The sequence below is a fragment of the Ursus arctos genome, unplaced genomic scaffold (genome assembly GCF_023065955.2).
Source record: "Ursus arctos isolate Adak ecotype North America unplaced genomic scaffold, UrsArc2.0 scaffold_19, whole genome shotgun sequence".
Classification (NCBI taxonomy): Eukaryota; Metazoa; Chordata; class Mammalia; order Carnivora; family Ursidae; genus Ursus; species Ursus arctos.
In genome coordinates this window covers 2568859-2585958 of record NW_026622863.1, presented here as the reverse complement: position 1 = coordinate 2585958, position 17100 = coordinate 2568859, and the positions used below count along the sequence as shown (strand labels likewise).

Here is a 17100-nt window from a genome sequence, read left to right as displayed (position 1 = left end):
TGTTGGAATCACAAGCTGGAAGGCAACTCAGAGACCACCCAGCCTGGCTCTGCAACGCCACGAGCACTGCGCCTTTAAGAACAGGGCATTTCAAGCTGTAATCTGTCATTCATTCATTCATTCATTCATTCATTCATTCATTCATTCAGAAACGAGGCTACAGGGATAAATACTATGCGTCTTGGAGTTCTCCTTGTAAGAGGAGAAGAGAGAACCAGCAAATCAACACGTCAACCAGCAGGAGACACCATTAAAGGTCGCCGCAGGCATGGGAAGAAACGGAGCGCTGTGGGGGGTGGTCGGGGGAGGTGCCCCGGAAAGTCACGAGAAGCCAAACGCGAGGGACGCCATGGAAGGAGCAGTCCCTGGAGACGCAGCGGCAAGTGTGGAAGTCGAACCAGGTGCAGCCAGGTAGAAAACCACTGCGTGAGAGACGACTTGTCTAGAATCTGCCGCCCAGAACGCCTCAGGCCTCCAGGTGTGTGGGTGGTTATGGCCCCTGGGCAGATGTGGGACTGGGGAAGTCATCAGGCACTTTGGTTTGTTTGAACACGATTGCCCATTAAAATGTAATAATGCAGGCTTTTTCTCCATTTCTCTTAAATTTAGCAAGTTTTTGCTGGCATGCAAGGAAGGAAAATCAATCCAGGACAAATATTCCTTACTTGTAATTTTGCAGAAAGACAATGTGCTGAGGAAATGTCCGGTTGCTTCCTCTTCCAAAGGGTCACTGCCGCAGCGTGAAGCCGTGTCCCATCCGATCGCAGGGCTCCCCTGGCCCCCAGAGGTGGCACTCGGCTGTGCTGTCACTGTCGGTAGGAGAATGGAAATAAAGCCAATCTTGCCACCGGCCAACCTGTCAAAAGAGAGCACTTTATGGTCGTAAGGTAGCTCAAAGTCACGGGGAAAAAAATCCCTATAACAGCAGGCAGGAGTTTATTAAAACCCTACCGCGTATAAAGGTGCAGACGTAGCTGGGCGTGGCTCCTGGGCTCATTTCTTTCTGCTCCCACACGGAGAGCTTTCACTGGTGGAAGCACCAAGCAGACAGAGCACACCAAAAATCCTGGGTGGCATGAGCAAGCCTTGCCCCACACCTCCCGGCAAATGGGGCAGCATCCTGGGAGAAGGCTGTGTGTTATGTCCACATTAGGACTGCTTTAATTTCGCACCGCTGCTAGTAGAACAGCCATTCCGACATTCTGTTGGGTGGCCTGTATTTAATGTGTGCCCGCCGTGTATCAGGCAAGGAAAAAAGCTGGGGACTCAAGCCTCCTGCCTTGAGTGATCCATGTTGGGGACCAGGGAACTTTCCTTGGGGAAGGTAGTACCTGGGCTGATGCTCTGTCACCTGTGTTGTTTTACTCTATTACAAAAGTTTTCTGTTGAAACTTAGAAAATAAACATGAGCAAGAGAACATACAAATCGTTCAAAATTATAATGCTCATATAATTTATTAAATTGGCCATGTTTGCAATGAAAGGGGGCACTGTGAATAATGACTCCGGGAGATGCCAGGCATAAACCAAGGCTGATTGAGGCAATAAGGACATGGGGGTACCTTATTTGTAATGCCGTTCCCAGGGGTGACCACTGTTGACATTCTGGGGTTTGCTCGGCAGCCCTGGGAATGGGGGATCAATTCTGCTTCTGCTTGAATTCTGAATAACTGTCCAGCTAAGCACCACATTTATGTCATGATCCCTACAGCAGAATAGAATCAGTGTAGGGGATTTTCAGAAAGAAATAAAGTACATGAGTGTATGGGGTGTGTGGACTCCCATGCCTGTGCCTCACTGGGGTGAAAGCCAGGTACACAGCAATATACTGAAATGTTAGGTCTATGCTCAGCAGTCAAGCTTACCTCCCACTGAATGGCTACTATCTAACACCAACCAGAGGGTGGCTCCCTGATACCTCCTTTCATTGTCTCCATCAGATGAAGATGGTACCTATTGATGGTGATGCTGCTGCTGCTGATGGTGATGGTGATGATGGTGATGGTGATGATGGTGATGATGATAATGGTGATGATGGTGATAGTGGTGATGATGATGGTGACGAGGATGGTGACGATGATGATGGTGATGGTGATGATGACGATGATGGTGATGGTGATGGTGCTGATGGTGGTGATGGTGATGATGGTGATGATGGTGATGATGGTGATGGTGATGATGGTGATGGTGGTGATGGTAGTGATGATGGTGATGGTGATGATGGTGATGGTGGTGATGGTGGTGATGGTGGTGATGGTGGTGATGGTGATGATGGTGATGGTGATGATGGTGATGGTGGTGATGGTGGTGATGATGATGATGGTGATGATGATGATGGTGATGGTGATGGTGGTGGTGATGATGATGATGATGGTGATGGTGATGGTGATGATGATGGTGATGGTGATGATGATAATACCCTTCATGGTGATCACGATCATGATGATGATGGTGATGGTGATGGTGATGGTGATGGTGATGGTGATGGTGATGATGATGGTGATGGTGATGGTGATGATGATAATACCCTTCATGGTGATCACGATCATGATGATGATGGTGATGATGGTGGTGATGGTGATGATGGTGATGGTGATGGTGATGATGATGGTGGTGATGATGGTGGTGATGATGGTGATCATGATGATGACAGTGATGATGAGGATGAGAATGATGGTGGTGATGGTAGTGACAATGAACACTTAGATGGAACCACAGGTGCCAGCCCCTAGCCTAAGCCCTTCGCACATATTAACCTGTTTGTTTCTCATAATTGCCCCTGAATGAGGAAATATAATTACCTCCATTTTACAGATAAGGAAGCTGAGCCCTAAAGAGTGAAGTCCCTCATCTAACCTCAAGAGAGACATTTTAGAGAAGCTCATTCTGGGAGTAGCAGCACAGAGGAGTTAAAATAAAAGGTTTCGTTCTTTGGAAGCAGTAAAGAGAACTATAAAAACTTGTTTTTAGCTCATCTGGAAATGAAGGTCAGCAGGGTCGCCTTGCCTTCTATTTTCTTTCTTTCTTCCCTTTCTATGTATTTATTTTTAAATATTTGAGCCTCCAATTCACTGACAGAGTGTGAAAAATATTTGTACCTTTCGAGGTGCTTATTCACCCTGGAAAACTGGCTGTCATCCAAATGTCATCCAAATGCGTAGTCAGCTATCCGTGTAAACTACAGATTCACATTCCCAAACAGAACAGTTGGGTATTGTTCATTTGTTGAAAACCCTTTAAACCTCACACTGTTTACTTCATTGCTTTTTCCTTGTTTATTGGACCAAAAAAAAAAAAAAAAAAGCCAGCACAAACACAATGGAAAACAGACAAGACAGATGGAGAGCACTGAGGATTTTCCATAGGTGCTCAGCATCTTCTAATGGCCAGAAAGCAGCGAGAGGAGACGGATGAATAAGGCTCACTGTGGTCAGCACTCAACTGTAGGGCATCGGAGAAACTGGGGCTGCACCTGGGAATACAGGACACCTGCTCAGAGCACGAGGCTGGGCGGGCCATGGGGATTCTTCTCAAATCCTCACAGCCCCTCAGGAAGGCACTATGCTAGATGCCACGGGTAAAATTGGGGGAAAAACGTGAATCTGGGGAACAGAGGCATTTCAGTTGGGGAGGGGAATGAGCACACACTAAACAGGCAATTACAAGTCATGTCACATGTCCTGTGATGAGGTATGGCAGAGACTATTCTGTTTTATTTTCCTTTTTCTGAGCACACATGAGGGATTCATACGTTTTCCCACCTCCCTCCCAGTTAGGTTGGGGGCCAGTGATTAGTCTGGCCAATGGACTGTGGACAATGACATGTGGCACGGGCAGTCAAGGGCAGGAGTGAGCTCTTGACACTTTCTACCCTTCCTTGTGTCCAGAAGGGAAGCCTCCATCAGCCTGGGTCCCTAACTGATGATGGGGAAAGGAGACCTCACTGAACTTCTTTGAACATGTAACCCAAGTGAGAAATAGACCTGGATTGTGTGAAGTCACGGAGGTTTCAGGGTTAATTTGTCACTCGCCTGTCCCGGCTGACACAACGGGGCAATCAATCACACGTACTTTGGGGCACAGGGAAAGGGTGGTGGGAGGAGATGGTGGTTCACAAAGGCATCTCTTGGAGGTGAGAGGGACATGGAGCCATTATGGAGGTGTTGAGATGACAGTGGAGGGAGAGCGTTCCAGGCAGAGGGAACAGCGTGGGCAAAAGCTGGAGGGAGAGAACTGTGCGTATCAAAGAACATGCAGAATGGTCCGGCTTAAACACACTCGTATTTCTTACAGTTCTGGTGGCTGAAGTACAAGATCAAGGTCCCAGCCAGCTGGGTTCCTGGTGAGGTCCCTCTTCCTGGTTTGCAGACAGCTGCCTTCTCCCCCACATCCTCACTTGGTCTCTCTTCCTCCTCTTATAGGGGCATGGTCCTATCAAGAGGCCCCACCCTCATGACCCCATCCAATTACCTCCCAAGGGCCTCTCTTCAAACACCATCACACTGGGGGGGGGGTCAGGACTTCTACATTGGAACTGGGTCAGGGGCACGACTCTACAGCCTAAGGCAAACCGGGGAGGGTCACCAAGACGGTCTTAGGAGCCAAGTGACAAAAATCACGTTGCATATTAAAGGATCACATTAGCCCCATCGTGTCTTGAAGATGGAAAAGAGCAAAGCCAGAGGAAGAAACCCAATCTCCTCCTTCTACCCATCAGTACACGTCTTCAATATTATTTACTAAGGACCTACTATGTGCCCAGCGCTGTTGTAGGTGCTGAGGAGACAGCAGTGAGCAAAACAGACCCCTGTCCTTGCGGAACTCACACAGACACACGTGGGGGCAGGGGCGGCCTGTGTTCCTTTCCGCGTGTGTGTTGTATGTTGACAAAATCATGTCCAACACACTTCAGGCAATGCATATTCCAAATAAAAGTGGGACAATACAGCCAGGGATATTCCCTGGAGGAGATGGGATGGGATCACTGTGCCTCAAGGCCCAAGAGTCATCCTCCACAGTGTCCGTGCAGGGAGACAGCTCCCAGATGGCGTGTGCCTCACTTGAAGCGCTTCCCTCTGTGTGCAGATGACACATATGGAACATGCTAATTGGTCTACACTTGCAATAATGTGTTTTAATAAAAAAATTTACATAACCGACAGGAATCATTGTATTGTCTGGGGTAAGTTGAGTTAAAAGATAAAAAGGAAAGTGTCAGATCAAAGTTGATTCAAGAAAAAACATCAATCAAAATTGTAACCACAAGGGGCTCCTGGGTGGCTCAGTCCCTTAAGCGTCTGCCTTCAGCTCAGGTCCTGATCTCAGGGTCCTGGGATCGAGTCCTGCACGGAGCTTCCTGCTCAGCGGGGAGTTTGCCCCTCCCTCTCTCTCTGCGCCTCCCTCAGCTTGTGTTCTCTCCCTCTCTCTCTCTCAAATTAATAAATAGAATCTTAAAACAAAATCGTAACCACAGGTGTCACACGCACGCAAGGTAGTTATGGCACAGTCAGGAAGACCGCTCAACCAGTAGGAGATGGGAGCCGCCACGCAGGAGAAGCATCAGCTTCCTGGCTCTGCAGTCATCACTCTCCCTCCATGAAATGAGGACAAAAATTCTCTGATCCCCAGGTAGCCATTTGGTATCAGTACTACTGATACTACTGCTCTTTGTGCCCTGACTGGAGCCATTTTCAAAACTCATCCTGCAGAGCGTCCTAGGGAGACTTGCCACCCTTGGATAACAGGACAAAAACACGAGAGAGAAAACCGAAAATCAGAAGATGCAGCTTCCCCCATGAGTGGTGGTTCTCAGACAAGCAGACGAAAGTGGGTGCGGGCGTTCCCCGAGAACTGGGGAGTCTTGGGGGAGTGGCACGGTGGTCTGCCCTGGGCGTGGATGTCCATGGTGCCTGGCGAGGGCACTGTCTGCAGCAGGGGCCACACCTTCGGGTCAAGCCCGGCCCTGCGGCTGCTGCGCTGTGTGCACCTCCCCTTGCTCTCACCTCGCCGTGCCCGTGGATGGTACGGATGTAATCGCCTCTCGGTGCTTAGTTATGGCTTTTCCATTGCAGGTGGGGCCAGCTATCAGGCCAGACACACTCTGCTTTTTAACATTTAGCCTAGTATGTGACTCCAACGTTGAACTGGGATCTAAGGGTAGGGCTTGTATCTGCGTTGACACAGAAGTGCCAATTGTGTCTCTTTGATGACAAGATAAAAACAGTTTTCAAAACAGGGGAGAAAGCACATGCAAAGCAGAGGTGGGGTCCCCTGGCTGCAGAGGTGGTAAGTTCCTCCAGCTGCAGAGGTGGGGTCCCCTGGCTGCAGAGGTGGTAAGTTCCTCCAGCTGCAGAGGTGGGGTCCCCTGGCTGCAGAGGTGGTAAGTTCCTCCAGCTGCAGAGGTGGGGTCCCCTGGCTGCAGAGGCTCCTGGGGAGGTGGCTGCTGAGCCCTGGTCTGCAGAAGATGAAGGGACATCGTGACCCCCTGGCAAAGTCTTGAACACCCTCCTCTTGGTGACCTATCCACAATGCACAGAGCACCCCCGCACTCCCCATGCCCACCCCGTTCTGTTTTTCTCCCTGTGTGTCCACACTCTACTTTCTGTATTGTCTGACCTCCCCCCAGCACCCGAGCTCGCCTGGGGCACGCATCTGTTGGGTTTTGCCCCTGCCTGTACCCCGGTGCCTGGACGAGAGAAGGCCTCAGCTGGGCTGGGTTTGCCTGCTTCTGGACTCTTCACCCGTGAACTCGATGGCCTGGACTCCTCGTGTCTGGCTGATTTTGCTCACTACTCTATTTGGTTGTGGATCGCTCATTCTCGTTGCTGTTTTAGGCTCCGTTCTGCACCCATACTGTGTTTATCTGTTCCACAGTGCTGTGCATTGTGGGGTCTTCCCAGATTGGGGTTAGTACGATGTGCAGCCAAGAACGTGCCAGTCCTTGGGCACTGGGATTTAGAGCCCTAAACTGGTTGCTCAGACAAAGGGTTGCACCAGTGCAGGCGGGGTGGAGGCCCTGCTCAGCTGAGGCACTGTTGTTTTTGTTTCTCTTCTGGCTAGAAGGGATGTCCCTGCTTTCAGAGGACACCATTATCGGACATAAGGACACAGCAAATGCAAGAGGAGCCACGTGCTCACACTGGGACCGTTCAAGTCCCAAACCAGGGTGATTCCCCTCTGGCCGGCTGAAAGAGGACTACGCCCCACAGCACCGTTCATGGACCACCTGCCCCCCAGCTCCCATGGCTTCTTGCTCCCCACTGCTAATGGCCAAGGCCATGCATTGCACCTGGAGACTTGGCGGCCGATGCCCTCTGCCCCTCGTGTCAAAGGGGAAGGTGGCAGATGGAGCAGGAAGAGGCCAGTTCTGGGCCCAGCTCTGGGGGGAGCCACAGCCCGTCCCTGGAAGGACGAACTTCTACTGAAACCCTCCCCAGGGAGAGCTAATCCCCCAGAAGTCACACTCTGGAACCCTCCCATCAGCTTCTGCCACATGCACTTGTTGGGTTTTATTTCCATTTCTAATTTGAGCCAAAATTTCCAAAAATGAGAGATTTTACCAACCATTTCCTACTTTGGATCCTCTTAAAATACAAGCTGATGTGCCCACCCCAGCCCCGCGTTTCACGGTGGCCACATCTGGGAGAGCTGAGAAGTGGCTTTCCACTGACAGCAGGGGTAATTTTCCAAACATGACATTATTTTATGCACGTCGTGCACACGCCTGGACCTTCTAGGTGTTCAACAGGAAAGAGAGAAAACAGAGACAGAGAGAGACAGGGAAAAAGAATGATTTGGGAAAGTGAGGGCCATCTTGGCCGCTGTGTCACTCAGCGGACCTTACAGAATGAGCTCAGAGCCCAGCCCCCGGGCACCCACCAGAGAGAGCATCGTGCACCAGAGAAGGCCGCAGGAGGCCCGCTCGCGGCTGCGTCGTGTGACCGGACCCCTCCACGCAGGCCACTTAATGGCCACCCCAGTGTGGAGCGGCATCACCTGGGGATGATGTCATTGTGGTTTCGAGGTTTATTTTTTTCTCTACTGTTCTTAATCGGGGGTTTATGTGCCGACGTTACAACTTAATTCCTGTTCAAGTAACAACTCCGTTGAATGACACGAAATACGGTTTTTAGCCAAGCTTCTGCGTCTAACCCCCCTGACCCTGTGCCGGGATGTCCCCCTGGTTCACACTCCCGGCCATCTAAAGTATCCCCACGCTGCCCTGGAGCAGCGTCAGGCCCCCAGGGAGGAGGAAAGCCACGGTGCAGCTCTGTCCTCCCTCCCTCCCTCCCTCCCTCCACTCACTCAGCAGACATCAATGAGCAGGAACCCCACGAGTTGGGGCTGAGACGGGGCCAGATGAATAAAAGATGAGCTCTGGCCTCTGCCCTCAGGGAGGACACAGAGACATGTGTGGTGGGGACCCGACCTCCGTTCCGTGTCCACATCCCCCTCCACTCAGCGAGGGACCAGGGTCCCCTCACCCCCAGGCTGGGCCCCAGGCCTTACCAGGAAAGCCCCCCCCCCCAAGTCTGCATTGAGCAAAGCCTGGCGCAGTGTTCTGGAGCCTGAGACCACCCCTCTGACCACGGACACCGGTCGGTGGTCCCGGCTGGGCAGCCGGAAAGCCCCAAAGGTCAGCTTGCACAGACCCCACAGCATCTAGCAAGTGGGCCTTTCGGTCTGTGCTGTGTCTCCGCAGACTTCCGACCTTCTCGGTTTATGCTGACAAGGGCACATTCTTTTCTGCTGTTGAAGACCCCAGAAGTGCAGGAGGGAAAGAACCAGAGCCCATGGCCTCCCTTTCTCCTCCCCTTACCCTGCCTCTGTTCTGCCCCGGCTGGGGCTCTGTGCTGCCTGCAGGCAGGGGCACAGTGGGGGACCACAACTCCAGAGCCCACTGTCTGGTGACTGGATCCCCTTCCCTGGCCCATTGCCCTTCCTGCTGTTGAGACAGGAATGGTGCCACAGGGACACTCCCCAGGCTGCCTGCAGACTAGGACATGATGCCCCTTGTCTCGTTTCAGGGAACTCTGAGAAAATGTGGAGAAAAGGTATCACAGGCCACATGTGTCTGCTTTTGCCCTGCTTTCAGCCGAGGGCAGGGACGTTCAAGGTGAGCTGGTGTCCCGAGGTTAAGGGACGCTTGGGTGGGGCCTGGCTTCTGTCACCCCTAAGAGGGTGGCCTGGAGTGTCACTTGCCCTCCCTGGGCCCTGGGTCTGTGGTTATCAAAGGAGAGGTGTGGACATGCTTGGGGTGTGAACCCGTTTGGCTGTGGGAGCTGCTCGACCAGCTGCCAGCCCTCACGTGTTGTTTGCGTGCGTCCGTGCGGGTCCTTGGGGACAGATGCCAGGGCAGAGGTAGGCACGGGGAGGAGGGTCGTGGTGCCGACGTGACGGGCCAAGCGGAACGGCCACACCAGGCTGTGTAAATCTGGCCAGCTCTTTTCAAAAGCATCTAGACAGTATTTATCAAACACTTAAACACACTTTGCCAATAATTTCTACTTCTAGCGATTTACCTGATGGATCTAATCAAGCTTCTGCACAAAGATGAGAACTTCGTTACAGCGTTGTTCACGGTAACAAGGATTGAAACAGCCCAACGTCCAGCATCAGGAGCGCAGGGACAGAAACGGCAGCACGTCCATACACGGGGTAGTATGCAGCCAGGTAAAGAGAAGGAGGTGCTGCCAGCGTACGACAGAATCCCGGACAGACGCCGAGTGACCGCAGGCAAAGCTGCAACTGTGAACGCAGAGGAGGAGTCACTCTGCACACACGTTCCACCTGCCTGGCGACACCAGGGAAGCTCAGCGGTGCCCTGGGAGGCGGGCCGTGCACCCGCCAGCCCTTCCGCACCCGGGGTTCGCTCTGCCTCCATGACTGCAGCGCGAGAGGCTGGGCTCTGCCTGTGCTCGCGGACGCAGCCACGGCGCTCCGCCCAGCGTGGAGCACAGAGCAGGCCCAGGCGGCATGAGCGGGATGACAGACTAAGTGAATCCCCACTTCCAGCTCAGGAGCCTGACGTTCGGGGATGCGACAGGACCTGTGTGAGGTCAGCTGGCCCGTGAAGGTGGCTGGCTCAGGGTGGTTACATCCTGTCCCCCAGGACAGGTGTCGGGGATGCAGAGCTGGCCACCTAGTGGAACCGCTTTATGGTGACAAACGGTTCGTCTGAACAGGGGAGAGCGTGGGAGGCACGGCTTTGCTGAGAGCATCAGGCTCCGAGACGTCTTCCAGTTCCCAGTGGCCATCGTGCACGGCGTTTCCCGAGCGCTAACGAGCGGCCAGGTTCGGGTCCACACCCGCCCCTCCTGCACAGACAGACTCGTTGTGGGTTCCAAGCAGCTCTGAAGGTCGGCGAAGCCAGTTCACTGGGAGGCCAGACGCTTCCCCTCTGTCTTTAGCCTGTCTCTTCCTCCTCCTCGTCCTCCTCCTCCCCAGACACGCGCGGCGTATGGAAGACATAAATCACCGTATTTACGGTGCGGCGCCATCTCTTTATTCCCTGTGTCCTGACTGTTCGACCAGCACTTACACTTGCCTGGATCGGTCGGCTTCCTCTCGCCTCCCAACGGCCGACGAGAGAGAGACGCTGTTGACTCGAAGCTGAGAACTCCAGAGAGTGAGCCCTTGTCTTGAGGGGCTCCCAGCGCCTCACACCCATGAGCCTCCTCAAAGTGGGGGGCTGAGCGCCAGAGGCCCTTCCTGAGGACACGGGCTCCGTCCTTTCTCTAATGCGCTCACATTCACACGCGCGCTCACGTTCAAGCGGTGATATTCTCACACAGTGCATGACACACCCACGCACTTGCACACACTCACACACATTCATGCTCACACACCCACATTACACCACCCCACACACTCACACACACTCTCACACTATACAGCCCTACCCGCCCCCACACTCTCACACCCCCACCCCCACACACACTCTCACACATAGACAACAAAGACTACTGTCTCTCCCTGCAGTGGGTTTTTCCCTAATTTCCTCCAACTTTCCCATTTATTTCCTGTCCTTGGGAAAGGGAATTTCTGAATCCTTCTGGGATTTTTCATTAAGATCCTGACAAATGGGAGAACAAGGAGGACTCGGAGCCCACCGCATCACCAAATATGGGATAAAAATGTGCCCTTTCCCCTCCCGGCCCCCCAGCACGACCAGAGCGCTACCTACACCCCAGAGGGCCGTTCCTCAGGCCTGTCTCACCCAGCTCCCAACAAACGTTGAAGGGGCCGGCGTGGCCACACAGACTTCCCCGTGAAACCCAAGATGCACAGGGATTGCCCTTTAAACACAATGCGGGGCTTTCTTTAGGGGCGGCCTGACCCGTCTGCATTGCTCCTGCCTTAGCCCTGATTGACAGGGCCCCTGGGGCCCACGGGGTGAGGCCTCCACCAGGGCTGTGGCCTTTTCTGGGGTTTGGAGACCCCCCAACAGATTATCGGGATGGTCCCGTGGGGACCAATCTGTCAGGTTTTCCTGTCAAGGATCCCTTCCTCCTTCTTGGGACACGGCAGCAGGGCCAAGAGCAGCCAGGCTGGTCCCCCCGTGTGGCCGCAGGAAGTCACCCCCAGAGCCAGCTCCCTCTCCCCATCAAACACACGCCACCGCCAGGAACGTCCCTCGTTTTTCATCCCTGGGGCTCCCCGACCCCGGGCCCGGACTGTCACCGTGGACCTGTGACAAACGAGCCCTGGGATCCCTGCCATCGACAGGCGCACAATTGTGGCCTTATAGTTCCCTGCGGCGGCTTGCCTTCCCAGACGGACAGGGATGGGCAGCCTGCACCCAGCAGCCCGAGACCCCGGCACGGCGCACAGCAGCAGGGAGGCCCCTGCGAGGGGCCAGGCTGCACTCCGGGGACACTCACAGGCAAGGATGAGTTCCTGATGCCACCCTGCAGATGGGGAAACTGAGGCGCGCTGTGCCATCAGCAGCAAGCCGCCTGCGGGGGAATCTGGCTCCATCCTGCACACCCTGTTTTCTCAGCCCAGCACCCCTGAGAAGCCCGTCGCTCCCAGGGGATGTCTCAGAGAAGAAACAAAGAGTGTGGGTAACATCGGCAGAAAGGCCTAGACCCCCACACTGCATGCAGGGCCTGAAGGACCGCCGCCCACCGTGTGCTCCTTCACCCCGCTGCCTGGTCCGCTGACCCTCCTGTCTTCCAGCACACATACCTGCCTGCCACCTGCTTCAAGGGCTGCCCGTTCCTTCCAGCCAGGTCCCTGCCCAAGTGCCCCCGAGGGGCCCTCCCACCCATGGAAATCATGGTGCCATCACCATCTGCCTCCTTAGCTGGCCGAATCCTCACGAGAGCACTAGCTTCTCACCAGCACTCATGAGTGGATCTGTTTCCTCCTTTACGGAGTCTTTCCTCTCCTGGGCTGTGGGTTTACTGAAGGTAAGGATTTGTGCAGATTCTGTCCACAGTGTATCTCCAGGCCCTAGAACAGCGCCTGGCACGCAACAGGAGCTCAATAAGCATCTGATGAACGAGCAGTCAGATGAGGAAGAAACGAGGAACCCACACAGTGCATTCACCTTAGCTTCCGGCAGGGACGGCTCCATAATGGCCTTCCTGTTCACGGTGGTGTTCCTTTCTTCCGTCATCCCCAGTGCGCCCACTCCTGCCCCTGAAGCCATTGTACACGACCTGCCCGACCCCGACACTGCCAACCACAGCCCACAGGCCCCGGGGAGCCCCCGTCTCAAACCATGCCGAACAGAAATCAGTATCCCCTCCCCGGAAACTGGAACTGGGATCCAGAGGGCTCATGTTGCTTTATGCTGCTGGGTACACAGTCTTGTGAAAAGGATTCCTGGGAGCAGAGGGAATGGGCTGGAGGGGGGTGATCAACGAAGAAAACACAAGACAGAGAGAGAAGAGGCAGAAGGGCGGTTGGGGGGAGACGGAGAATTCCTGCATCCCCCTGAGACCTGGCCCAGCCAATCCACAGTGTTCTTACAGAACCCCCCTTGGGTCGCCTAAGCCGCCACCAGTGGGCCGATCCTCCCTGCCGACGAGAACCTAGCTCAGGTCGCAAGCTCCTCTTCTTCCCTCAGCCCGTCCTCCTGGCCCCTGCCTCCCACCAGTGTGCGAGAGGCCACATGTCTGGGAGTTCACGGCCGCGTGTGTGCAAGCTCACGGCTGCGTGTGTGGGATCTCACGGCTGCGTGTCTGGGAGCTCATGGCTCCATGTGTGGAAGGGGACAAGGCCATCGTGGCAGACCACACTGACCTCCATGCGCTCGGGGAAAGCTGACTTGCATGCACGCTTGTCAGGATGCCTGTCCACTGATCCCACGGGCCCTTGGAGCACCTCTCTACGCCGTGCACTCAGCTTGTGCCAGGGACACAGCAATGAGCACACAGGCAAATGCTCAGCTCTTGCAGGGTTTGTATTCTGTTGGGAGAGGAGTGACTTCATAAACCACAAAAATAAAAGCCAGGTATGATGGAGGAGCCCGAGGACAAGAGAGGGACTGCCCTTATTAATAGGGCCATTTGCACTGGTGTTACTGAAAATGTGGCATTTCAATGAAAGTTCCAAGAAGTGAGAGAAGAATCCAGGTTCTAGGTGGGAACAGCAAGAGCAAAGGCCCTGGGGTAGATGGTGCCTGCTGAGAAACAGAGAGCCAGCCCACCAGTGTGGGAGGGAGTGAGCAAGGGGGTAGTTCTGCAGAGAAAACAAGGGGCAGGGACTGTAGAGGACACACCAGGGAGGCCATGAGCTGGCTGTGGGCATGACCAATTTGGGCTTCACAGAACTTTGGGAGTGAGAGATAAGGAGCAAAGACTCACCAAGGTCACGGGGGTTTAAGGCCACACAGCCACTATGTGAAGCGTATGGGGCTCCTTCCATCTGAACAAACCCAGTGGTTTAAACCAAGTGTTGTTCAGAAGCGGTGACCGAATTCCACGTCACGTTTCCCCAGGCAGCCCCCAGCCAGGGGTGGGGGTGACTGTGACAGGAACGTTCTGGAATCAGAGAGAGGTGGAGGATCGCAAGAACACTGTGAGTGGACTAAAGGCTGTGGAACCCCTCACTCCCACACGGCTAACGCAGAGACCTCTCAGAATAAAAGCCACGGCCTGTCTCAGGCGCCCTCGGGAGCCCCGCCTAGGGATGTTGCATTGTCACCTCTGTTCGTCTGTTGGCATATTCACGAACGCATGGGCTTGGACTCTCACCAAGGTTTTCAGGCATTTACCGCGAGGAGAATGCTTTAAGAACAGCCCGGTGGGGCTTTCTCCGAGTGTCCCGTTCGGATGTCCAGGCTGACTGAGACAATTTGCCGACTGCTGGCTTCATTCTCCACCCAGAGCCCAGGGCATCAGGGAAGCGCCTCCGAGGTCACCCCAAACAAGTCCGGCACCGGACGACATCAATGTCCTGCCCCTCATGGAAGCCCCAAGAACGTGAACTAGTAACAATAAATAGCTATTTGGTTACCTTTTACGGACACATTTGGACTGCATTTCAGGCAATTTTATGGGCAAATGCTATTTTGAGCGTTCCCAAATTCCCAAATTGTACGTGAAGCATCTGCAGCGTGAACATCTGGAGTTCTATGCTCGCGGCTCCTCGTGCACGCTCAGACGTAAATCTGGACCTTTTCCGAGACCCCGGCGTGTTTACCGACGGGTAAGACAGGCCCACCCCACTTCGTCCCCACATCTACAAGACGAGGGTGCCCGTGGAAGGTGGGGAGCGCTGGGTGGCAGCTGGGACCATGGGTCCCACCAGCTGTAGGGAAGCCATGTCCATCCTTGTGGGTGTGGCTATGCTCTTCCTCTCCCTAATTTTAGGGCCGGCCTGTCCCAGGTGGGCACAGGTAGACTCCTGCCATCACCTTCCCCACTAAGGCTACAGCCCCCAGCTGCCCGGGCTCAAGGTGAGGACAGCGTTCTCCATCCCAGCAGTTTCACAGGGGCTGCCCATTCCCTGAGGGTGAAGAGCAGACTTGTGGCCAGGACGGCCTGGGCACATCCCACCTGCCCTCGTCCCACCTAACCAGAATCTCGTCTGTGTCCTTTGCGAATGTCCTTCCACCACTGAGCACCGTGTCTGGCACACATCATGTGTCCACCGTTTGTGCATAAACACTTTTCAATAAATTCACAGACAACTGTATGAATGAAGAATGTCATCTTGTGGGCGCAGTCGATGGCTGTGCGTCCGCAGAAGCAAGCTTGCCACGGGATGGCGCATTGACAGCCTTCCATCACCTTCCCCAGGGGTTGGTTTACGGCCTGCAGTCCCACCGCAAAGGTCTGCTGCATAAGCGACTTTCGGAGCACACGCATAACCCTGCTGTCTGCACGCCATGTCCCTTTTTGCACACACTTTTCTGTGATCGCAAGTGTATGTCCGTTTTTCTGCTTTTTACGTCAACATTCCATCATTTAGGTTTTTTTCAGGTTTCTACAGGATCTTAAATTAGCTGCTAAATAACCTTATTTTATTATTTCAGAGCATGATAACCACACTCTTTATTATAGAACAGGTGATCAGCAAATTATGGCCTGGGGGCCAAATCCTACCTGCTGCCTGATTCTGTTAGCAAAGTTTTACTGGCGCACAGTGGACGTTCATCGGCTTACACACCGCCTGTGGCGGCTTGCGCACTGCGAGGGCAGAGCTGGCAGTGGTGACAGTGACCATATGTTTGTGGCTCACAGATCCAAAATATTCATGATCCAGTCTTTCAAGGAAAAGTTCGCCAAACCCTATTCTAGGGCATTTAGATATTTTCCAGGTCTTGGCAGTTAGGTAATCTAGCAGTGAGCATCTTTGTACGCGTGACTTTCAACTTTCAACGTCACCTTTCCTTGGTATAAAATCTTAAAAATGGAATTAGGTGACTACAGAGAATGAACATTTTTTGCAATGCTTTGTATTTCCCTGTATTGACATTCATGTTGCATAAAACTTATTAGGCTATCAAAATTCAGTGGAAGTTCTGGTTTCACTACAATCAAATAAGCTGAGTGTTAACGTCTAGACTGTCACAGGTTAACATGGGAAGTACAGAAATGATACTTGAGGGCTTCTTTAATTTCATTACTTTGAATATCTAGTGACCAGATTTATATTTTGGTGGCGTTTTTACTTTCCCAAAAGTCCAGTAATGAAGTTATAGAGAACCTTTTTTTACAAGAGATCCCCAAACACCTTGACTTGCTGTGAAAAGTACTCTTCTAGGGAAAGCAACTCCTGGGAGAAGGAGAGAAAGGGCTCATTTCTCTATGGGAAGTAAATTTCTGTGGGGACAGCAATTTCAGTGGGTAGCATCCCCTCAGTGCTAATTAAGTTTGTTGATTAACAAGGGGAAGACTAACAAGACTAGAGTCTAGGAACCCTCTGCTTTGGAAATGCAGATGCCCCCCCCCCCCAGCCTGCTGATTGTTACCTCCCAGCGAAACTTGCAGGAACGTGGCTCTAACTGGACCCCACCCCACCTTTAGGTTGGAGCCAGGGCCCCCCGGGGGAGGACTGCTGGTCAACCAGGTGGCTGCTAGGAGGGCTGTTCTGGGCTGCTGGCTCTGGTGTGAGATGGCTCCAGGCTGGGGCTGTGTGTGTCTTTGGTGTCCCTGTGGTCTTTCTAGAGCAGATAGACACTTTCTAAGAGGCTGACAATTCCATGGCAGCCACCCAAGAGCCCCCAGGCGGAGGTGAAGCAAAATTTCATGGTTTGTTTATGCTGTTTCTCAGGTTGACCGGGAAGACATTGTCAGATGTCACTCAGCCCCACAGTCCTCCACCCTGCCTTTACCCTGAGTGGTACCCCACTGCTTTCAGCCTGGGGGCAAGACAAAGGAATTCCTTGGGAGTAAAGTTGTAAAACAGAGTATATATCAAAATAGACTAAATTAGCCTTACACTCATGGCTGACAGGGCCCTTCATGATCCACCCCCGGGGATTTCAACCCCAGCAGCATGTCAGAAACCCCGTGGGAAACTTCCGACATTTACTGAGAGTGTCCTAGCCCCATGTATCATGACTGAATTGACCTGGGTGCACTCCATCGCCTACATTTCTCAAGGGTTCCTACAGAGATTTGGTGCGCAGCCAGAGTCGAGAAC

The 17100-nt window shown here is 53.4% G+C and overlaps 1 long non-coding RNA gene across 1 annotated transcript in view; it reads right to left on the bottom strand.

The window, feature by feature from the left end:
- Positions 1–597: 597 nt before the first annotated feature.
- Positions 598–17100, bottom strand: part of LOC130544072 (uncharacterized) — a 296307-nt gene continuing 279804 nt past the window's right edge. Inside the window, exon 12 of the long non-coding RNA XR_008960024.1 lies at positions 598–856. This is a non-coding gene — a long non-coding RNA (uncharacterized LOC130544072). The remainder of the gene's footprint in view (positions 857–17100) is intronic.